The sequence below is a fragment of the Amphiura filiformis genome, chromosome 13, assembly GCF_039555335.1.
Source record: "Amphiura filiformis chromosome 13, Afil_fr2py, whole genome shotgun sequence".
NCBI classification, from domain to species: Eukaryota; Metazoa; Echinodermata; class Ophiuroidea; order Amphilepidida; family Amphiuridae; genus Amphiura; species Amphiura filiformis.
Window position 1 is genome coordinate 26067102 of NC_092640.1, and position 24174 is coordinate 26091275.

Genomic DNA, 24174 nt, shown 5'->3' on the forward strand with positions numbered 1-24174 from the left:
GCTTCTGAAGTCCTTCCTGAAACACTGATAATGTCAAAGACAATAATTTCACCTTGTCCAACACTGGCACGCTTGTGTCTAGGGTTCGGTTTAGCAATTCCTGATTTATGAATAAAAATGTCTTCTGCATTGTCTGTTCTGGTAACAAATCCATACCCTTTAGTCACGTTAAACCATTTCACAGTTCCCTCAACATTTGTTGCAATTATTGGTACAGGTGTATTATCAGGTGAGGTAGAAACACTTGAAGTCGGAGAAACATTCACTGTCTTTGGATTCTTGCATTTGCAAGGCTGCTGATGCACAAGTTTATATTCCAGTTCTTTAACTTTGCTTTCCAGTTGCTGTAATCTCTTTAATAAAGTCTCCATTGCAAAAACTGATGTTGATATAAAACGATACTACTTGGTGATAAAATGAAGAATAATACAGATGACACAGAGCTATTTGTTGACAACAATATATTTATTTTGTATGAAAAGTCCTCAAATGCAAAGTGGTGGAGGTGGTCTAGCAAGGAGCTGGCATGTTGGAGACCAGAGCTAGACTAGCTGACAAAACATCCCAGGTCAAAAACAAAGGGAGCATTATGCTAATTATTAAATCTCTACTACAAATTTTACTATCACCAAAACATATAATAACCATAGGCACTGAGTGGCATTGACCTTGTTAAAGAGATGGGTGACCTATGCAAATAAGAGCAACATGATACTAGAAAGTGGAAAGGTCAACTCACATTACATAATCAGTTTCCAGGCAGAGAACATGAGATAGGCACATGTCTTAAAGCATGACTGGGGTAAAATTGATGTAAACAAACCTTGACTGAACTTGGAACAACTCATGCATTTTTGAGGAAAGAAACACAAATAATTTGCAATACAAGTAAACTTCCAAAATGAAAACAACATTTGTCACTTCCAACACATTTATGAGGAAGTATACCTTGATTAATAAGATGACACAAAATAATAGATAAATTAAGATCAGGTGATGACCTTAATATAAAGTTTCTAAATTTAGAAATGTTGTCACTTTGTAGAACATTTTAAGTTCTACAATAATCATGTCTTTCAAAATGACATATCCAAACAACAAAACTACTAAACTTTCAAAATATCAAAACAAAACAATGCATAATCAAATTCTGCTGATTGCTATTAATTAAATAAATTGATTGTGTACACAATTAGATCAATATTTTTAATGATCCTCAACCAAAAACAATCATAAACCTTTCAGCCAAACAAAATAATATTAATTAGTGACCAAAGTTGATGACCTTACAATGTACGAATTTGCACTAAGGGCGCATACTACCAAAAACTTTTCAGGGCACATAACACTATAATAACATAAAAATAATACACATCAAAAAAACAGCTGATCGTTAACAATGCAGGGTTTTACATGATTACAGAAATGGTGGATTTGACACCATGCGAAAAGATAAATAAACAAGGAAATTTGGAAAGTTCAAGACATGTCCTTTAGCAGCCCTATTAATTTTGCGGGAAGAGATCATTAAGATTTTTCAGGCAAACCACACAGAAAATGACCAAGTTTAATGATTGGCGGAGCATACTTCTCCCTAAACACAGGCTAGTCCTCTTTAAAAATCATACTGCAGTCACACTCATACAGTTCCTTTAATTCGTTATCTAAATTAACCGTCAAAATTCTGTGCGAAAAATACCCTAATTTTGTCTCAATTACTCAGCCCAAATTTTGTTACAGAGCCCCCACCGAAGACGATGCCGCCCCGGCATAAAAAGGCTGACTGACACCAACAAAAAGGGACAAAATTTGGGCTGCTACACATCATGTAACTTAAAAATAATGGGTTAAACAAAACAAGAGTTAACGATCAGTGTAATGACATAATAATAATGATAACAGCACCAACCAGTACACAATAATAAATGAGCATATAAATTTCTACATATTTCCAAAGGTATAAAAACGATGAAAACAATGTCACTTTACACATTTTGCCAACCCATCCCACACAACAAAACAATACTATCCAAAAAACCTCATCCCACTTCTGACACCATTTTGTAAAAGAATGGGGATCCGAGCGGTCGGCGCGTGGGCTGGTTATTTAAAACCAGATTTTAATAGATGGAGGCAAAATAATCATTACAAATATTTACACTCTAGAAATTGGCTAGTTTTAGCGTGGTTTTACACCAAAACATTTTCGTGCACATAGACAAATATTAAAACAAAGATAAATCCAAAATGTAAACAGTGTCATATCTGAAGTAAAATTTTGGATCACTTCAAAGCTGCAAAACTATTTTGAACAGACATTAAGATAAACAAACAAAACAAACCTTTTCTTTCCACAAACAAGACAAAAGTATATATCACAAGTTCATATCATAAATAAAAGCAATTTATAGTCCGATTTTTCAGTCAAAGTCAGTATAAAATAATATAGTTCAGTATTTAGTTAGCATGTTATTAATTCTTCTCTGGCATATATTGGTGGCGAAGATGAAAATCGTGAAACAAATGTCCTCCAGACCGGAATAGAGTTTTCAGATTCTGATGATACGCGTTGTGGTTCAGGTTCACGATGATAGTCAGTTGCCTTAGAAGAAATATAATTGCACGGAGTACGAGAAGAGATGGGCATCCCAGATGGTGGAGTTGAAATGTCCAAACTCCGTGGTTGTGATGAATCCATGGTCCTACCTGTACACTTGTCAACAGCTGGGGTGGATGAAGTGACTTGTACTGGTGAACTTGACATTGAAAGTTGTGTAGTTCTGAACATTGATGATCCATTTGAAGGAATTGTTTTAGCATGTTTAGTGGGTAATTTACTACCAGTGACACAGTTGCCATCACGCCCAGTTATATTTACTGCTTCTGAAGTCCTTCCTGAAACACTGATAATGTCAAAGACAATAATTTCACCTTGTCCAACACTGGCACGCTTGTGTCTAGGGTTCGGTTTAGCAATTCCTGATTTATGAATAAAAATGTCTTCTGCATTGTCTGTTCTGGTAACAAATCCATACCCTTTAGTCACGTTAAACCATTTCACAGTTCCCTCAACATTTGTTGCAATTATTGGTACAGGTGTATTATCAGGTGAGGTAGAAACACTTGAAGTCGGAGAAACATTCACTGTCTTTGGATTCTTGCATTTGCAAGGCTGCTGATGCACAAGTTTATATTCCAGTTCTTTAACTTTGCTTTCCAGTTGCTGTAATCTCTTTAATAAAGTCTCCATTGCAAAAACTGATGTTGATATAAAACGATACTACTTGGTGATAAAATGAAGAATAATACAGATGACACAGAGCTATTTGTTGACAACAATATATTTATTTTGTATGAAAAGTCCTCAAATGCAAAGTGGTGGAGGTGGTCTAGCAAGGAGCTGGCATGTTGGAGACCAGAGCTAGACTAGCTGACAAAACATCCCAGGTCAAAAACAAAGGGAGCATTATGCTAATTATTAAATCTCTACTACAAATTTTATTATCACCAAAACATATAATAACCATAGGCACTGAGTGGCATTGACCTTGTTAAAGAGATGGGTGACCTATGCAAATAAGAGCAACATGATACTAGAAAGTGGAAAGGTCAACTCACATTACATAATCAGTTTCCAGGCAGAGAACATGAGATAGGCACATGTCTTAAAGCATGACTGGGGTAAAATTGATGTAAACAAACCTTGACTGAACTTGGAACAACTCATGCATTTTTGAGGAAAGAAACACAAATAATTTGCAATACAAGTAAACTTCCAAAATGAAAACAACATTTGTCACTTCCAACACATTTATGAGGAAGTATACCTTGATTAATAAGATGACACAAAATAATAGATAAATTAAGATCAGGTGATGACCTTAATATAAAGTTTCTAAATTTAGAAATGTTGTCACTTTGTAGAACATTTTTAAGTTCTACAATAATCATGTCTTTCAAAATGACATATCCAAACAACAAAACTACTAAACTTTCAAAATATCAAAACAAAACAATGCATAATCAAATTCTGCTGATTGCTATTAATTAAATAAATTGATTGTGTACACAATTAGTTCAATATTTTTAATGATCCTCAACCAAAAACAATCATAAACCTTTCAGCCAAACAAAATAATATTAATTAGTGACCAAAGTTGATGACCTTACAATGTACGAATTTGCACTAAGGGCGCATACTACCAAAAACTTTTCAGGGCACATAACACTATAATAACATAAAAATAATACACATCAAAAAAACAGCTGATCGTTAACAATGCAGGGTTTTACATGATTACAGAAATGGTGGATTTGACACCATGCGAAAAGATAAATAAACAAGGAAATTTGGAAAGTTCAAGACATGTCCTTTAGCAGCCCTATTAATTTTGCGGGAAGAGATCATTAAGATTTTTCAGGCAAACCACACAGAAAATGACCAAGTTTAATGATTGGCGGAGCATACTTCTCCCTAAACACAGGCTAGTCCTCTTTAAAAATCATACTGCAGTCACACTCATACAGTTCCTTTAATTCGTTATCTAAATTAACCGTCAAAATTCTGTGCGAAAAATACCCTAATTTTGTCTCAATTACTCAGCCCAAATTTTGTTACAGTTGTAACAACAAGCATCCAACAACAGCAAACAGCGTCTGCCATGTCTACTGTACCAACATCCTGCATGCAACCGACTCGTACCCCCTTCGCACATTAGCGCCATCAGTCAACACGCAGAATCTGCAGCTCAGTCAACCATCAAGATCAATTCATTTCACTTCCACTTCCAGCGCAACCACAAGAGCACCTACATCTTGCATGCAACCTCCTCCACCTACCAGTGTTGCACCAAGACCACAGGTTAATCAGCAGCAGGCTCAATCGTTTCCTCTTGCCAGTCTTGGTCCTCTGTTTGCCAATTGCAACTTTCAAGGGGCAACCCTTAACATTACCTTCAAAAACAACTGAAAAGGACAACCCTTGCTTAAATAGGACCATCAAAACCAACAATAAATAGAGATTGCATCCATATACATGCCATGATGCCATATCATTTCAAATTTTAAATGAATAGAAATTATTAATCCTAGACCTAGCAAAAGCTGGATTAGGCCTAGCCTAGGCTAGGCCTATTTTATATATAATTATTATGATATTGAATATTGTATATATTTTATATTGACTTGGGTTTTGTTGCCAGAGTATAAAATTGTTTAACTTTGGTCATAATGTGAACCAGTGAAGTTTTAGTACCATTCCTGACTTCTGAAATTCAACATTAGTTAAAAAAAGATTGTAAATTTTGTATAGGGCCTGTCTAGTAGGCCTACTGATTTTAGTGTTTGGTGAAATTTAAAATGTATGCATGAAATTAAATTTCAACAAAACAGTAGCATGCATGCATGTGCTACCATAGTAAACTAGAAAGATAAAATAAATGTATGGTAAATGTAAATACAATACAGCTGACAATAGTGTACGTAGATCTGTAACTTGCTTAAAGTTAATTTGTCAAGTCTCACATGCTCAGTACCAGGTATGTTATGTTTGTGTAAACAAATACTAACATGGTAAACAGATCTACATTGTACACATGTACATTTTGTTTAAATTTTTAATTTCAAACATTGATTCGTTAATTTAATATTTCTATTTTCCAGCAAATTTGGGATCTTACCTGAATGGCAAAAATATTGTATATAAATTCATGAATTTATTATGTTGATGTTTTCTGTGTATTATAGTACATGCACTTACCAATGTATTGCCATTGATTTGTATTCCTGACCTGATTGAATTTTGTCTGGTTTGGTCACACGTGCGATGTCATGAACATTCCATGAATTTTGACTGAGTATTTCCTGGCATGCTGATCTGGTGTACATAATATTCCACACAATTATATTCCACAGTAAAAACATGAGAAAAGGTTTGACAGGTACCTTCAGAAATATAATTTATACTCCATGGAACCAGCTGGATGCCGGATGAGCTGTAGTAGCTCACATGAGTAGCTGTACTGTAGAGTAGTCATGGTAGTGTTTATGTAAATGCAAACACAATGCATGAAATGATGAATGGAGAGCTTTGAACTCTTGAACTTGGAAACTTGTACTTGTACAAAAATGTGTAGAATCACTCTCATGACTGTTGAAACCCATGATTATATCCCGAGTTATACAGTGCTTTGATCTGAGGCTGAAGATGGCTGTACAGTGCAGTAAATTTTAACCAGTATTATCCATGGTATTATTGACAAAACGTGTGTAGTCTCGTGTGATTTCTTCGCGTTCCGTTGCATGCAAAAGTTTTCCCCGCGAAGTCTGATCCAAGTTTGGCCAGATCTAGCAAGATGATAAATGCATTCCCCTCAGGCAAATGTCCATTAAACTCAATACGAGATGACAAAAACACATAAATGTTACTGTTGGATACATTCCAAAACATTAATTAGAATGAAAACAGTTCAAAAGGATCAATCGAACATAGTTGTTTTGGTTCAAACTGACAGTAACCACATGTTCAGCGCACAGCGTAAATTCTGTGAGCGCCAGGTCAGCGCAATGTAAAATGGCCCCGTACCATGCATTTTAAATTCATCCAATTAAAATGTAACGATCGTTGTGATTGGACAGATGGTTACAGTTTTGTATGTAAATGAGGTATTTAAACTCGTGACGTAGAGGGGAATACCCCAATTAGCTGGGTTGCTGTATTCTTTTTGAGGGGTGTTTCCATTATTAGAGTCAGATGGGCTGAAAATAATTGCCTTTTATTTCTTTAAAAATACACAAATTTTAAATTTTACAAACAAAAAGTCGGTTATGAATGATGTTGGTCACCTCGCGCGTTGTATTATTCGGTCCTTGTGTCATATTTGAGACTTGGTTGTTTTTATTCCTCGGAATGCCCCGCGGGCTTCGCCCTTGGGGCATTCCTCGGAATAAAAACAACCAAGTCTCAAATATGACACAAGGACCTCATAATACAACGCGCTCGGTTACCAACCTCTAATTCATAACCTCCGCGTATCACACCACAAGTGCACCCCAATCAAATTGCTTGTTACACGATACACGCACACAGGCGCGGAGGTTATTGATATCCATCAATGACCTCCGCGTCTTCATTTGCATACATGTACGATGACGTAGTATGGCAACAAGCGGCAGATTTACTTGATTTGGGCCCCTGAATCTGATTAAAAATTCGCTAGCGCCAAATTCAAAATGGCGACTAGTGCCAAAAAGTAGACAAACCAAGCGACTTGGGCGACATCTCCCGAGCAACCAAAGTGTGAACAATATCGAGAATTTAATGCTAGAAATATCCATAATACACTAAATGAGAATAACACGGTATATTTAAAATAACCCACATACCCTTGTTGTATCATGACCAGGAAAATAATAAAAATATTACCACTGAAATCATGAGTTTTGTCCGGGTTTTATTTCCATAGTGATTTTGTTCCACTCGTAAGCTTCCCGACATCCGAAGCAATATGGAGCCGGTATCCGAAACCGAAGATAATAATCTTAGTTTTCCAGAGTTTTTACCGGTTTTGAGCTAGATAATCTCTGGGAGTCTTGGGACAATGACGCAGTTTTAACATCCATGCTAGATTTGAATCCTATTCCGGCTCAAAATGACCAGAAGAATGAGGAAAACTCGGCTCCATCGCCCAAGAAAGCACGATTCGCTTCATGTAGTGAAGATGATCTGGTAGCGTTGGAAACGGCAAGACATGAGAAGAAAACAGTAGACTCCACTATATGGGCAGTTCGTTTGATAAAAGGTAGTTGACACATGATCATAAATCTATGTACTGTGTAGTGATAATTCCACTGAAAAAGGATAATCCACACCAAATAAAATCCACAACAAACAAGTAAACACGGACGTAAATACCGCAACATTTTGTATTGGGCTACCCACTCGCGGGTTTGGCAACCCTGTGTATGTTGTGCGTGTACATCGACGTGCATGTTGATGTGCATGTTTACGTGATTTTGTACACTGGAAATCCTAAATAAGGGACTGTGCAATTATAATTATGAGCCCTGTTAGGGAGAGTAAAATCAGAATTTTTTTGACACGACCCTACTCCCCATCCCACTTTTGGGTGATGACCAGAGCAATGAAATTTGGAACCCAACAATTTTGTCATGTAAAAAAAAAAAAAAAAAAAAAAGGGGAGGGGGAGAAAACTAGACCTGAGCTGAGACAAATATAAAACTAGAGTAGGCCTACGACACCATTTATTATTATCAAAAGATAACATTTTGTTTACAAAATATTAACATGAGTGTAAAACAAAAAACAAAATCAAGCTTAATAAGGCAACAAAAAACACCTTGTTCTATGAGTCGACTGACCTTTACAAGTAGGGTCGGTCAGGCTAAAATTACCCAAAATTTTCAAAAAATATGAAAAATCTGAAATGTTTGGCATACATATTTTCTACGGAAGATTTACATGATTTTAGCAATTTTATTTTTAATTCTCCAAAATGCAAATTCTGGGTCGGTCAGGCTCGTAGAACAGGGTTTTTTTTTTTTTCTTTAATGCGAGTATATGAACAATTTCCTAAAACGCCAATATTTGAAAACTAGGCCTACTGCCCAAATCATTAATCAGTTCTCTTTCTTTCTTTTTGTTTACTTTCATAAATCTTGCAGAATGGTGCAAATCGATTGACACATCTGACGCTTTCGAGCAACTTCCTGAACCGCAGCTCTGCCAGCTTTTAAGGAAATTCTATGGAGAAGTTCGCAAAACCAATGGGGAAAAGTACTCAAAGTCCAGCTTATGCAACATTCGTGCTGCAATTCAGCGCTACCTCAGTTCCCCACCCAACAATCGCAAGATCAACATCTTAAAGGGAGAAAGTTTCGCTGCAGCAAACAACGTGTTTGACGGTGGACTAAAAATAGCAAAGCGTAGCGGAGAAGACAAGACCCAGAGTTATCCAGAAATTTCGGAAGAAGACATGCAACAGTTGTTCGATTCTGATGTCTTTGATATCAATACACCCCTAGGCCTTCAAAGATTGGTGTTTTTTAACATCCAATACATGTTCTGTCGACGAGGCCGGGAAGGTCTGCGCACCTTAAAGAAGAATGACTTTGAAGTTCTGAAAGACGCAGCAAATAAGGAATATCTCACCTTAAGTTACAACGAGCACCAGAAGAATCACCCCGCAACAATCAATGAGAAATTCAACAGCAAGAAGAAGTTGTATGCAACAGAAGACATCTTCTGCCCAGTCAAAACATTCAAATCATATGTCTCAAACCTAAATCCTAAATGTGACGCCCTATATCAGAGGCCTAAGAAATCTGCATCTCCCAAGAGTTTGACCTGGTACGACAACATGCCCTTAGGTCATAACACTCTGGGATCCATGATGAGGAACATCTCTATAGATGCTAAGCTGAGTAAGATCTACACAAACCACTCTATCAGAGCCACAGCGATCAGAGTGTTGTCCCATGCTGGGGTATCCGACAGAATGATATGTAGCCTCTCGGGTCATCGCAATGCAAGCAGCTTGAGCATCTACTGCAGTGATGCATCTGATGGTCAAAAACATGGTACAGTTGCACGAGCACCTGAAGAAGAGAATGTTGTGTAAAAGAATGGGGATCCGAGCGGTCGGCGCGTGGGCTGGTTATTTAAAACCAGATTTTAATAGATGGAGGCAAAAATAATCATTACAAATATTTACACTCTAGAAATTGGCTAGTTTTAGCGTGGTTTTACACCAAAACATTTTCGTGCACATAGACAAATATTAAAACAAAGATAAATCCAAAATGTAAACAGTGTCATATCTGAAGTAAAATTTTGGATCACTTCAAAGCTGCAAAACTATTTTGAACAGACATTAAGATAAACAAACAAAACAAACCTTTTCTTTCCACAAACAAGACAAAAGTATATATCACAAGTTCATATCATAAATAAAAGCAATTTATAGTCCGATTTTTCAGTCAAAGTCAGTATAAAAATATAGTTCAGTATTTAGTTAGCATGTTATTAATTCTTCTCTGGCATATATTGGTGGCGAAGATGAAAATCGTGAAACAAATGTCCTCCAGACCGGAATAGAGTTTTCAGATTCTGATGATACGCGTTGTGGTTCAGGTTCACGATGATAGTCAGTTGCCTTAGAAGAAATATAATTGCACGGAGTACGAGAAGAGATGGGCATCCCAGATGGTGGAGTTGAAATGTCCAAACTCCGTGGTTGTGATGAATCCATGGTCCTACCTGTACACTTGTCAACAGCTGGGGTGGATGAAGTGACTTGTACTGGTGAACTTGACATTGAAAGTTGTGTAGTTCTGAACATTGATGATCCATTTGAAGGAATTGTTTTAGCATGTTTAGTGGGTAATTTACTACCAGTGACACAGTTGCCATCACGCCCAGTTATATTTACTGCTTCTGAAGTCCTTCCTGAAACACTGATAATGTCAAAGACAATAATTTCACCTTGTCCAACACTGGCACGCTTGTGTCTAGGGTTCGGTTTAGCAATTCCTGATTTATGAATAAAAATGTCTTCTGCATTGTCTGTTCTGGTAACAAATCCATACCCTTTAGTCACGTTAAACCATTTCACAGTTCCCTCAACATTTGTTGCAATTATTGGTACAGGTGTATTATCAGGTGAGGTAGAAACACTTGAAGTCGGAGAAACATTCACTGTCTTTGGATTCTTGCATTTGCAAGGCTGCTGATGCACAAGTTTATATTCCAGTTCTTTAACTTTGCTTTCCAGTTGCTGTAATCTCTTTAATAAAGTCTCCATTGCAAAAACTGATGTTGATATAAAACGATACTACTTGGTGATAAAATGAAGAATAATACAGATGACACAGAGCTATTTGTTGACAACAATATATTTATTTTATATGAAAAGTCCTCAAATGCAAAGTGGTGGAGGTGGTCTAGCAAGGAGCTGGCATGTTGGAGACCAGAGCTAGACTAGCTGACAAAACATCCCAGGTCAAAAACAAAGGGAGCATTATGCTAATTATTAAATCTCTACTACAAATTTTATTATCACCAAAACATATAATAACCATAGGCACTGAGTGGCATTGACCTTGTTAAAGAGATGGGTGACCTATGCAAATAAGAGCAACATGATACTAGAAAGTGGAAAGGTCAACTCACATTACATAATCAGTTTCCAGGCAGAGAACATGAGATAGGCACATGTCTTAAAGCATGACTGGGGTAAAATTGATGTAAACAAACCTTGACTGAACTTGGAACAACTCATGCATTTTTGAGGAAAGAAACACAAATAATTTGCAATACAAGTAAACTTCCAAAATGAAAACAACATTTGTCACTTCCAACACATTTATGAGGAAGTATACCTTGATTAATAAGATGACACAAAATAATAGATAAATTAAGATCAGGTGATGACCTTAATATAAAGTTTCTAAATTTAGAAATGTTGTCACTTTGTAGAACATTTTAAGTTCTACAATAATCATGTCTTTCAAAATGACATATCCAAACAACAAAACTACTAAACTTTCAAAATATCAAAACAAAACAATGCATAATCAAATTCTGCTGATTGCTATTAATTAAATAAATTGATTGTGTACACAATTAGATCAATATTTTTAATGATCCTCAACCAAAAACAATCATAAACCTTTCAGCCAAACAAAATAATATTAATTAGTGACCAAAGTTGATGACCTTACAATGTACGAATTTGCACTAAGGGCGCATAAAAAAAAAAAAACTTTTCAGGGCACATAACACTATAATAACATAAAAATAATACACATCAAAAAACAGCTGATCGTTAACAATGCAGGGTTTTACATGATTACAGAAATGGTGGATTTGACACCATGCGAAAAGATAAATAAACAAGGAAATTTGGAAAGTTCAAGACATGTCCTTTAGCAGCCCTATTAATTTTTGCGGGAAGAGATCATTAAGATTTTTCAGGCAAACCACACAGAAAATGACCAAGTTTAATGATTGGCGGAGCATACTTCTCCCTAAACACAGGCTAGTCCTCTTTAAAAATCATACTGCAGTCACACTCATACAGTTCCTTTAATTCGTTATCTAAATTAACCGTCAAAATTCTGTGCGAAAAATACCCTAATTTTGTCTCAATTACTCAGCCCAAATTTTGTTACAGAGCCCCCACGAAGACGATGCCGCCCCGGCATAAAAAGGCTGACTGACACCAACAAAAAGGGACAAAATTTGGGCTGCTACACATCATGTAACTTAAAAATAATGGGTTAAACAAAACAAGAGTTAACGATCAGTGTAATGACATAATAATAATGATAACAGCACCAACCAGTACACAATAATAAATGAGCATATAAATTTCTACATATTTCCAAAGGTATAAAAACGATGAAAACAATGTCACTTTACACATTTTGCCAACCCATCCCACACAACAACAAAACAATACTATCCAAAAAACCTCATCCCACTTCTGACACCATTTTGTAAAAGAATGGGGATCCGAGCGGTCGGCGCGTGGGCTGGTTATTTAAAACCAGATTTTAATAGATGGAGGCAAAAATAATCATTACAAATATTTACACTCTAGAAATTGGCTAGTTTTAGCGTGGTTTTACACCAAAACATTTTCGTGCACATAGACAAATATTAAAACAAAGATAAATCCAAAATGTAAACAGTGTCATATCTGAAGTAAAATTTTGGATCACTTCAAAGCTGCAAAACTATTTTGAACAGACATTAAGATAAACAAACAAAACAAACCTTTTCTTTCCACAAACAAGACAAAAGTATATATCACAAGTTCATATCATAAATAAAAGCAATTTATAGTCCGATTTTTCAGTCAAAGTCAGTATAAAAATATAGTTCAGTATTTAGTTAGCATGTTATTAATTCTTCTCTGGCATATATTGGTGGCGAAGATGAAAATCGTGAAACAAATGTCCTCCAGACCGGAATAGAGTTTTCAGATTCTGATGATACGCGTTGTGGTTCAGGTTCACGATGATAGTCAGTTGCCTTAGAAGAAATATAATTGCACGGAGTACGAGAAGAGATGGGCATCCCAGATGGTGGAGTTGAAATGTCCAAACTCCGTGGTTGTGATGAATCCATGGTCCTACCTGTACACTTGTCAACAGCTGGGGTGGATGAAGTGACTTGTACTGGTGAACTTGACATTGAAAGTTGTGTAGTTCTGAACATTGATGATCCATTTGAAGGAATTGTTTTAGCATGTTTAGTGGGTAATTTACTACCAGTGACACAGTTGCCATCACGCCCAGTTATATTTACTGCTTCTGAAGTCCTTCCTGAAACACTGATAATGTCAAAGACAATAATTTCACCTTGTCCAACACTGGCACGCTTGTGTCTAGGGTTCGGTTTAGCAATTCCTGATTTATGAATAAAAATGTCTTCTGCATTGTCTGTTCTGGTAACAAATCCATACCCTTTAGTCACGTTAAACCATTTCACAGTTCCCTCAACATTTGTTGCAATTATTGGTACAGGTGTATTATCAGGTGAGGTAGAAACACTTGAAGTCGGAGAAACATTCACTGTCTTTGGATTCTTGCATTTGCAAGGCTGCTGATGCACAAGTTTATATTCCAGTTCTTTAACTTTGCTTTCCAGTTGCTGTAATCTCTTTAATAAAGTCTCCATTGCAAAAACTGATGTTGATATAAAACGATACTACTTGGTGATAAAATGAAGAATAATACAGATGACACAGAGCTATTTGTTGACAACAATATATTTATTTTGTATGAAAAGTCCTCAAATGCAAAGTGGTGGAGGTGGTCTAGCAAGGAGCTGGCATGTTGGAGACCAGAGCTAGACTAGCTGACAAAACATCCCAGGTCAAAAACAAAGGGAGCATTATGCTAATTATTAAATCTCTACTACAAATTTTATTATCACCAAAACATATAATAACCATAGGCACTGAGTGGCATTGACCTTGTTAAAGAGATGGGTGACCTATGCAAATAAGAGCAACATGATACTAGAAAGTGGAAAGGTCAACTCACATTACATAATCAGTTTCCAGGCAGAGAACATGAGATAGGCACATGTCTTAAAGCATGACTGGGGTAAAATTGATGTAAACAAACCTTGACTGAACTTGGAACAACTCATGCATTTTTGAGGAAAGAAACACAAATAATTTGCAATACAAGTAAACTTCCAAAATGAAAACAACATTTGTCACTTCCAACACATTTATGAGGAAGTATACCTTGATTAATAAGATGACACAAAATAATAGATAAATTAAGATCAGGTGATGACCTTAATATAAAGTTTCTAAATTTAGAAATGTTGTCACTTTGTAGAACATTTTAAGTTCTACAATAATCATGTCTTTCAAAATGACATATCCAAACAACAAAACTACTAAACTTTCAAAATATCAAAACAAAACAATGCATAATCAAATTCTGCTGATTGCTATTAATTAAATAAATTGATTGTGTACACAATTAGATCAATATTTTTAATGATCCTCAACCAAAAACAATCATAAACCTTTCAGCCAAACAAAATAATATTAATTAGTGACCAAAGTTGATGACCTTACAATGTACGAATTTGCACTAAGGGCGCATACTACCAAAAACTTTTCAGGGCACATAACACTATAATAACATAAAATAATACACATCAAAAAAACAGCTGATCGTTAACAATGCAGGGTTTTACATGATTACAGAAATGGTGGATTTGACACCATGCGAAAAGATAAATAAACAAGGAAATTTGGAAAGTTCAAGACATGTCCTTTAGCAGCCCTATTAATTTTGCGGGAAGAGATCATTAAGATTTTTCAGGCAAACCACACAGAAAATGACCAAGTTTAATGATTGGCGGAGCATACTTCTCCCTAAACACAGGCTAGTCCTCTTTAAAAATCATACTGCAGTCACACTCATACAGTTCCTTTAATTCGTTATCTAAATTAACCGTCAAAATTCTGTGCGAAAAATACCCTAATTTTGTCTCAATTACTCAGCCCAAATTTTGTTACAGTTGTAACAACAAGCATCCAACAACAGCAAACAGCGTCTGCCATGTCTACTGTACCAACATCCTGCATGCAACCGACTCGTACCCCCTTCGCACATTAGCGCCATCAGTCAACACGCAGAATCTGCAGCTCAGTCAACCATCAAGATCAAGTCATTTCACTTCCACTTCCAGCGCAACCACAAGAGCACCTACATCTTGCATGCAACCTCCTCCACCTACCAGTGTTGCACCAAGACCACAGGTTAATCAGCAGCAGGCTCAATCGTTTCCTCTTGCCAGTCTTGGTCCTCTGTTTGCCAATTGCAACTTTCAAGGGCAACCCTTAACATTACCTTCAAAACAACTGAAAAGGACAACCCTTGCTTAAATAGGACCATCAAAAACAACTATAAATAGAGATTGCATCCATATACATGCCATGATGCCATATCATTTCAAATTTTAAATGAATAGAAATTATTAATCCTAGACCTAGCAAAAGCTGGATTAGGCCTAGCCTAGGCTAGGCCTATTTTTTATATAATTATTATGATATTGGATATTGTATATATTTTATATTGACTTGGGTTTTGTTGCCAGAGTATAAAATTGTTTAACTTTGGTCATAATGTGAACCAGTGAAGTTTTAGTACCATTCCTGACTTCTGAAATTCAACATTAGTTAAAAAAAAGATTGTAAATTTTGTATAGGGCCTGTCTAGTAGGCCTACTGATTTTAGTGTTTGGTGAAATTTAAAATGTATGCATGAAATTAAATTTCAACAAAACAGTAGCATGCATGCATGTGCTACCATAGTAAACTAGAAAGATAAAATAAATGTATGGTAAATGTAAATATAAGGCTGACAATAGTGTACGTAGATCTGTAACTTGCTTAAAGTTAATTTGTCAAGTCTCACATGCTCAGTACCAGGTATGTTATGTTTGTGTAAACAAATACTAACATGGTAAACAGATCTACATTGTACACATGTACATTTTGTTTAAATTTTTAATTTCAAACATTGATTCGTTAATTTAATATTTCTATTTTCCAGCAAATTTGGGATCTTACCTGAATGGCAAAAATATTGTATATAAATTCATGAATTTATTATGTTGATGTTTTCTGTGTATTATAGTACATGCACTTAGGCCGAGTAAAAAAAGAAACATGTTTCTCGTCCCCGCCCTCCTCATTTTTTGAAGATTTTTCAAATTTCTTTTTATTTTGTAAACTTTCAGTTATAACTTGTAGAAAAAGATGTTTCAGAAGTTGAAACTTATTTTACGGCTTTGTAAATGCATAATACATCATTTGAGAAGAGTTTTGCGATCACTAGAGGGGTCTACCTCTCAAAACAATAAAATAAAAAGGGCCTCCTCCTTTTTCTCAGATATCAATCTGTATGTTGAATACCCGAAACATGGTGCCAAATACAGGTATTTTGCGTCGTTTTCCAATAAAAAATAAAAAATAAAAAGCCCCTCATTCTCCTAATTTTTAAAACCCCGGACGAGAAACATGTTTTTATTTTTACTTGGCCTTACCAATGTATTGCCATTGATTTGTATTCCTGACCTGATTGAATTTTGTCTGGTTTGGTCACACGTGCGATGTCATGAACATTCCATGAATTTTGACTGAGTATTTCCTGGCATGCTGATCTGGTGTACATAATATTCCACACAATTATATTCCACAGTAAAAACATGAGAAAAGGTTTGACAGGTACCTTCAGAAATATAATTTATACTCCATGGAACCAGCTGGATGCCGGATGAGCTGTAGTAGCTCACATGAGTAGCTGTACTGTAGAGTAGTCATGGTAGTGTTTATGTAAATGCAAACACAATGCATGAAATGATGAATGGAGAGCTTTGAACTCTTGAACTTGGAAACTTGTACTTGTACAAAAATGTGTAGAATCACTCTCATGACTGTTGAAACCCATGATTATATCCCGAGTTATACAGTGCTTTGATCTGAGGCTGAAGATGGCTGTACAGTGCAGTAAATTTTAACCAGTATTATCCATGGTATTATTGACAAAACGTGTGTAGTCTCGTGTGATTTCTTCGCGTTCCGTTGCATGCAAAAGTTTTCCCCGCGAAGTCTGATCCAAGTTTGGCCAGATCTAGCAAGATGATAAATGCATTCCCATCAGGCAAATGTCCATTAAACTCAATACGAGATGACAAAAACACATAAATGTTACTGTTGGATACATTCCAAAACATTAATTAGAATGAAAACAGTTCAAAAGGATCAATCGAACATAGTTGTTTTGGTTCAAACTGACAGTAACCACATGTTCAGCGCACAGCGTAAATTCTGTGAGCGCCAGGTCAGCGCAATGTAAAATGGCCCCGTACCATGCATTTTAAATTCATCCAATTAAAATGTAACGATCGTTGTGATTGGACAGATGGTTACAGTTTTGTATGTAAATGAGGTATTTAAACTCGTGACGTAGAGGGAATACCCCAATTAGCTGGGTTGCTGTATTCTTTTGAGGGTGTTTCCATTATTAGAGTCAGATGGGCTGAAAATAATTGCCTTTTATTTCTTTAAAAATACACAAATTTTAAATTTTACAAACAAAAAGTCGGTTATGAATGATGTTGGTCACCTCGCGCGTTGTATTATTCGGTCCTTGTGTCATATTTGAGACTTGGTTGTTTTTATTCCTCGGAATGCCCCGCGGGCTTCGCCCTTGGGGCATTCCTCGGAATAAAAACAACCAAGTCTCAAATATGACACAAGGACCTCATAATACAACGCGCTCGGTTACCAACCTCTAATTATAAAACACCCGGGCCACTTGTATTTCAAGGTGGACACCATGCTCGTGTACAAAAACAAGTAAAAAGGGTTGTTTTTCAGCATAATTTTGGGCAAGTACAGCGCTGTACCTGTTTATGGTGTCAAAAACGCCAAAAATCAGGAAAAAGGGTATAGTTTTCCAAGCAAAATACTTACTTAGGGTACCAAAGTTTAATGGCAAAATAAAAAATGGTGAAATAGGCTATGTTTGGCTTCTATCAGAACATACCGGTAAAATATTAAGAAACATCAAACTACTAATATTAAACAAGAACCTGAACATGAATTTTTACTTTCTTAGTGTTAAAAAAATGGCAAAATACTCTTTAGGGTATGTTTTGCACGCGCTGAGTAATACTCGTTTAGGGTGCGTTTCAAGAGTCCATACATGAGCATGGTGTCCATCACGTAATGTAAGTGCCCCCCCGGATCGGATGAGGTAACAATTTACAAATAACACTCCTAACAATGACATTCCTTATGAACTGAGGATAGGTGAACATGATTGTCAAATTTTACAAGGTAAGGCGTACCACTAAATCGATTTAAGGGACCTCATAGCCTCCTTAAGCAGTGTAAATAAGAGCGGGCATCATCATTTTCTGCTTAAAGGCCCATTCAGTGATTTGCTCATCCGGACGTCGTATAAAAATCATCAAAATTCAGATTTGGTACCTTTGTCATTGTCATTGATGTGCCAACATAGCCTGCTAGTGTTTCAGCCAAAAGCCGTTTATTTAAAAGACAAAATAAGGTCTGTAATTTATCTGTAATTTATACTGACAGTAAGCCTGTCTATATAAATTAGCTACTATGAATGGGGATTCAACTTTGTCAGTACTGCTGTTTTCATAGTTTTTGCCAACAATTTAAAAAATACCAAATGACAATTTGAATGACTTATGCTTCACTTTTAAGCAATTCATAAACATATTTTAATTTTTTTTCACACTTTCGCCGGGATCACTGAATGGGTCTTTAAGCATACTAGCGGGATACCCGCGCTTCGCGCGGGTCCCCGCTAGATGGGAGCGTTCACCATAACAGGAATAATTACTGAACAGGTAGAATCATTGAAAAGGTACCTTTTATTTTTCTAAACCTGTCTCTTCTTACACTTTCTTTTTTTTTTTTATTTGCTTAGCTTGTGATTTTCCGTTTCCATGTTATTTATTTATTTAACCTCGTTCCCATTATTTTCTAAATCTGTTCTTTCTTACATTTCCTTTAGCTTCTTTGTTTATTTGCTGCTTGTGATTTCCCGTTTCCATGTTTTTTATTTAATTCTGTTCTCATTATTTTAGCTTCTTTTTCTTACATTTCCTGATTAGTTTCTTTCCTTCTTTGTTTCGTTCCCGTTTCATTTAGTTACTTTAACCCGTTGGCCTATTACTCGTACTTTTTTGTCCTCATTTTAATTTAATTTTTCTTTATAGTACCGCTTCATGTTGTTTAAACAACAAACATCTTTTTCCCGTATTTATTACGTCCTCTCATAGCGTGTCTGCGGACGTGTTCACCCGTTATCATAATCCCGTGACCCGTCCATGTACCTTTTTGTCCTTTATTTTTCCTTCTTTACGTATTAGGCCTATCATGTCCACTGGTCTCTGGCTCGCAGTCGCGTGGCTCTGCGCCGTTTACGCGCCCATTGGCGTAGTGCGCATTACGCACGAGGCGCCGACGCGCTGCCGGCCAGCTGCAGTGACGCGTAGTCTGGCAAAGGATTTTCATAACAAAAAACCCGTTTTTACCCATATTTTCACTGTTTTTGCAGCCAATTCTTGACCGTTTTCAACCAAATAAAGTTTAAACACGTTCCCGTATATTCATCGATCTCCCGTATGAATTTGGCGACATTTGGATCGAAACTGACGGAGCCTTTATAGGCATACATAGATAGATCACATAGATACATACAACATTCCCCTATTTATAGTAAGATATGATTACATAATTATGATAATCATATGATGGGTGCTGTGTATATAATTTGTAAATCACACACAAGCAGCGAGCTAGTTGTATTACACATAATGATTTTTTTATTTTAAGGCTTTTGTAAAAATTTTCATTGTAGTTAAATTGTTATTTTAATAGGTCGTGAGCGCGCATCGATCAATCCCTGTTGTTTTGGTGTTAAATTGCTGTGTGGAATCAAATTGGTGGGATGGAGAGAATAAGATACGGACATTTTCTGTACAAGTGACATGGCTTGGTTAATGGTTAACGCTGCATGCATCATTGCAACATAGTGATTCAGACCTGGATATATTATTAATCAGCGTGGGGGCGCTTCTGTGAATCCCGGTCGTGTCAAGCGTATTGAAATTGGCACTTTCGATATGAATTGCTCTATGTTATTATAATGGTGTATTATTTTTCAATATATAATATATATAACGATGGGCTTTATCAGATATTGTATTCGTCCAATATCTAAGTGATAGCCATTACATACTATTGTTAATAGAACCAGGGTTGATGATTTTTGTTTTTAATTTAAAAAATCAGATTTTTAACAATTTAAATCGGATTTTGTTTATTTTAATCAATTGTTTTGATTTTTTTTTAATTCCAAGAACTGCTACACCTCATGATAAATTCAAAAGGGACCAGTGGAATGCTAGACATTAGGTATCCTATTAGGTATTTACAAAATTCAAAACGTGTTTTTACATGTGAAAATTTCATAGAAAAAATTTGGCAAAAATCATGGGAAAAATCCTGTTGAATTCTGCACCTTGAAGATGAATTTATAGCGATAGATAAAATAACATCCTAGCGGTATTGAATTGTATCCAAAAGTTGCAGAAACATTAGAAATGAAGTAAAACAGTCAGTCATAAGAAAGAAATTAACTATAGTTTATCCAAAATGGTAAAAAATGAATAAGTTGATTTAAATCAATGATTTTTTAGTATAGTATACTATCAGTAGTATAGATAGTATATCAGTAAGATGTACAATCAACTGATAAAGTAATTTGCTATCAGCAGTAGATAGCTGATGTAGTAGTAAACTATCAGTAGTATAGATAGTATAGCAGTAAGATGTACAATCAACTGATAAAGTAATTTGCTATCAGCAGTATATAGCTGATGTAGTAATATACTATCAGTAGTATAGATAGTATAGCAGTAAAATGTACAATCAACTGATAAAGTAATTTGCTATCAGCAGTAGATAGCTGATGTAGTAGTATACTATCAGTAGTATAGATAGTATAGCAGTAAGATGTACAATCAACTGATAAAGTAATTTGCTATCAGCAGTATATAGCTGATGTAGTAATATACTATCAGTACGTAGTATAGATAGTATAGCAGTAAAATGTACAATCAACTGATAAAGTAATTTGCTATCAGCAGTAGATAGCTGATGTAGTAGTATACTATCAGTAGTATAGATAGTATAGCAGTAAGATGTACAATCAACTGATAAAGTAATTTGCTATCAGCAGTATATAGCTGATGTAGTAATATACTATCAGTAGTATAGATAGTATAGCAGTAAAATGTACAATCAACTGATAAAGTAATTTGCTATCAGCAGTAGATAGCTGATGTAGTAGTATACTATCAGTAGTATAGATAGTATATCAGTAAGATGTACAATCAACTGATAAAGTAATTTGCTATCAGCAGTAGATAGCTGATGTAGTAGTATACTATCAGTAGTATAGATAGTATAGCAGTAAGATGTACAATCAACTGATAAAGTAATTTGCTATCAGCAGTAGATAGCTGATGTAGTAATATACTATCAGTAGTATAGATAATATATCAGTAAAATGTACAATCAACTGATAAAGTAATTTGCTATCAGCAGTAGATAGCTGATGTAGTAATATACTATCAGTAGTATAGATAATATATCAGTAAAATGTACAATCAACTGATAAAGTAATTTGCTATCAGCAGTAGATAGCTGATGTAGTAATATACTATCAGTAGTATAGATAGTATAGCAGTAAGATGTACAATCAACTGATAAAGTAATTTGCTATCAGCAGTAGATTGCTGATGTAGTAATATACTATCAGTAGTATAGATAATATATCAGTAAAATGTACAATCAACTGATAAAGTAATTTGCTATCAGCAGTAGATAGCTGATGTAGTACTATACTATCAGTAGTATAGATAGTATAGCAGTAAAGTAATTTGCTATCAGCAGTAGATAGCTGATGTAGTAGTATACTATCAGTAGTATAGATAATATATCAGTAAAATGTACAATCAACTGATAATGCAATTTGCTATCAGCAGTAGATAGCTGATGTAGTAGTATACTATCAGTAGTATAGATAGTATATCAGTAAGATGTACAATCAACTGATAAAGTAATTTGCTATCAGCAGTAGATAGCTGATGTAGTACTATACTATCAGTAGTATAGATAGTATAGCAGTAAAGTAATTTGCTATCAGCAGTAGATAGCTGATGTAGTAGTATACTATCAGTAGTATAGATAATATATCAGTAAAATGTACAATCAACTGATAATGCAATTTGCTATCAGCAGTAGATAGCTGATGTAGTAGTATACTATCAGTAGTATAGATAGTATAGCAGTAAGATTTACAATCAACTGATAAAGTAATTTGCTATCAGCAGTAGATAGCTGATGTAGTAGTATACTATCAGTAGTATAGATAGTATAGCAGTAAGATGTACAATCAACTGATAAAGTAATTTGCTATCAGCAGTAGATAGCTGATGTAGTAGTATACTATCAGTGGTATAGATAGTATAGCAGTAAGATTTACAATCAACTGATAAAGTAATTTGCTATCAGCAGTAGATAGCTGATGTAGTACTATACTATCAGTAGTATAGATAGTATAGCAGTAAGATGTACAATCAACTGATAAAGTAATTTGCTATCAGCAGTAGATAGTTGATGTAGTAATATACTATCAGTGGTATAGATAGTATAGCAGTAAGATGTACAATCAACTGATAAAGTAATTTGCTATCAGCAGTAGATAGCTGATGTAGTATATACTATCAGTAGTATAGATAGTATAACAGTAAGATGTACAATCAACTGATAAAGTAATTTGCTATCAGCAGTAGATAGCTGATGTAGTAGTATACTATCAGTAGTATAGATAGTATAGCAGTAAGATGTACAATCAACTGATAAAGTAATTTGCTATCAGCAGTAGATAGCTGATGTAGTAGTAAACTATCAGTAGTATAGATAGTATAGCAGTAAAATGTACAATCAACTGATAAAGTAATTTCCTATCAGCAGTAGATAGCTGATGTAGTAGTATACTATCAGTAGTATAGATAGTATAGCAGTAAAATGTACAATCAACTGATAAAGTAATTTGCTATCAGCAGTAGATATCTGATGTAGTAGTAAACTATCAGTAGTATAGATAGTATATCAGTAAGATGTACAATCAACTGATAAAGTAATTTGCTATCAGCAGTAGATAGCTGATGTAGTAGTATACTATCAGTAGTATAGATAGTATAGCAGTAAGATGTACAATCAACTGATGAAATAATTTGCTATCAGCAGTAGATAGCTGATGTAGTAGTATACTATCAGTAGTATAGATAGTATAGCAGTAAGATGTACAATCAACTGATAAAGTAATTTGCTATCAGCAGTAGATAGCTGATGTAGTACTATACTATCAGTAGTATAGATAGTATAGTAGTAAAGTAATTTGCTATCAGCAGTAGATAGCTGATGTAGTAGTATACTATCAGTAGTATAGATAATATATCAGTAAAATGTACAATCAACTGATAATGCAATTTGCTATCAGCAGTAGATAGCTGATGTAGTAGTATACTATCAGTAGTATAGATAGTATATCAGTAAGATGTACAATCAACTGATTAAGTAATTTGCTATCAGCAATAGATAGCTGATGTAGTAGTATATTATCAGTAGTATAGATAGTATAGCAGTAAGATGTAGAATCAACTGATAAAGTAATTTGCTATCAGCAGAAGATAGCTGATGTAGTAGTATATTATCAGTAGTATAGATAATATATCAGTAAAATGTACAATCAACTGATAAAATAATTAGCTATCAGCAGTAGATAGCTGATGTAGTAGTATACTATCAGCAGTAGATCGCTGATGAAATAGTAATTTGCTATCAGCAGTAGATAGCTGATGTAGTAGTATACTATCAGTAGTATAGATAGTATAACAGTAAGATGTACAATCAACTGATAAAGTAATTTGCTATCAGCAGTAGATAGCTGATGTAGTATATACTATCAGTAGTATAGATAGTATATCAGTAAGATGTACAATCAACT